General features: G+C 37.4%; 1 pseudogene; it reads left to right on the top strand.

Moving 5' to 3' along the window:
* The first annotated feature begins 368 nt into the window (after window positions 1–368).
* LOC143647960 (non-selective voltage-gated ion channel VDAC2 pseudogene) lies at window positions 369–1,231 on the top strand (annotated as a pseudogene).
* Window positions 1,232–1,845: the final 614 nt, after the last annotated feature.

The following is a 1,845-nucleotide window of genomic DNA, read 5'->3' as shown; positions in this document are numbered from 1 at the left end:
TTAGCAACTTTAGATTTTGTTTCACATGACAAATTCATAAATATATTGGGAAAATGCAAACTGTTCAACTGATCTGTTAGATACAAAACTAATTGTAGAATGAGTGTGTAGGTGGCTTATCTAAAACATTATTATCAATAGTTAAGGGTAAGCATGGAAAATATAATAAGAAATGCTCTATAGAGTCTGGACCCAGTTCCATTTAACATTTTCATTTGTGACCCAGATATGAAAACGTATCCTTTAAGTAGGGTTGGGTTAGTATACTAAATAATTATTTAAAAACTAGAACTGGAGTGGAGCAGCAGTTGTGGCCATAGTCAGGGGACCACCACCAAACCACCCCTTCCTGTGGCCTCAAGCTGGTGATCTATGGGCAGAGCTGCATGCAGCCAATGTGTATTCCTCCATCATATGCAGACCTTGGCAAAGTTACCAGAGATATTTTCAACAAAGGATTTTGGTTTTTGGGTTGGTGGAACTGGAAGTGGAAATAAAATTGGGCAGTGGTTTGAAATTCTCAATACCTGGTTCATCTAATACAGGCACTGGTAAAGTTACTGGGACCTTTGGAGACCAAGCAGAAATGATGTGAATCTGGTCTCATTTTTACAGATAAATGGAACACTGACAAAATGCTAGGAACAGAAATCACAATGGAATACCAGATTTGTCAAGGTTTTAAAGTGACATTTGACACCAACTTCTCATCAAACCCAGGAAAGAAAAGTAGTAAAATCAAGTACTGTTATAAGAGGGAGTGTATCACCCTTGTCTGTGATGTTGATTTTGACTTTGATGGACCTGCAATCCATGGTTCAGCTCTCTCTGGCTATGAGGGCTGGCTTTCTCGTTTCCAGATGATGTTGGGCAGTTCCAAGTCAAAGTTGATAAGGAATAACTTTGCAGTGGGTTACAGGACTGGAAACTTCCACCTAACACTGGGACATAATTTGGAGGATCAATTTACAAGTATATGAAGATCTTGACAGTTCAGTAAATATTGCTTGGGCATCATTCACCAACTCCACTTGTTTTGGCAATACAAATAAATATCAGTTGGATCCCACTGCTTCCATTTCTGCAAAAGTCAATAATTCTAGTGTAATTGAAGTGGGATGCACTCAGACTCTGAAGCCTAGTGTGAACCTTACACTCTGCCCTTGTAGATGCTAAAAGCATTAATGCTGGCGGCCACAAACTTGGGCTTTCCCTAGTATTGAAAGCTTAATACAGCTGAAGAAAACTCTGGGAATGAATATTGCAAGATTTGGCCTTGATATACTTCCATTGTGACCAACAGGTTTTCCCCTGATTAAGAAGCTGATTAAAACAAAGGATGATCCAAACAAGGGCCATATTTTAAATATTTAGATAGTTAACTGTTAGCCGTTCTTGTTCAACTGGTTATCTAGTTACCAATGCTCCATCTATCATATGGCCAATTATATATTATTTAAACATATTAAATTTTAAATGTACTACCTGTCAGAAATGAAATAGATCTTTATGAAAACTGTACAATTGCGTGCATATTTATTTTTATGTTCCTTTTTCTTTTGTATGCTGTATGGCAGGGTCACATTTCATTGTTTTTCCACTTGAGTATCCCATTACCGCAACACCATTTTGTTGAAATTTTGTTTGTTTTTTTTTTGTTTTGTTTTGTTTTTTGCTTGTCTTGTTTGTGTTTTGGGAAGTGCATGGATAGGGAATCAAACTCAGGTCTCCAGCATGGCAGGCGATAATTCTACCACTAAACTACCCTTGCACACCCCTTTATGTTCTTTTAACATTTGATATGATATTACCATTGATTGGGCTGAAGCAGTGGATGTTTTAAGA

Source organism: Tamandua tetradactyla, chromosome 10 (genome assembly GCF_023851605.1).
Source record: "Tamandua tetradactyla isolate mTamTet1 chromosome 10, mTamTet1.pri, whole genome shotgun sequence".
In the NCBI taxonomy this organism is placed as follows: Eukaryota; Metazoa; Chordata; class Mammalia; order Pilosa; family Myrmecophagidae; genus Tamandua; species Tamandua tetradactyla.
This window is presented reverse-complemented; position numbering and strand designations above follow the sequence as displayed.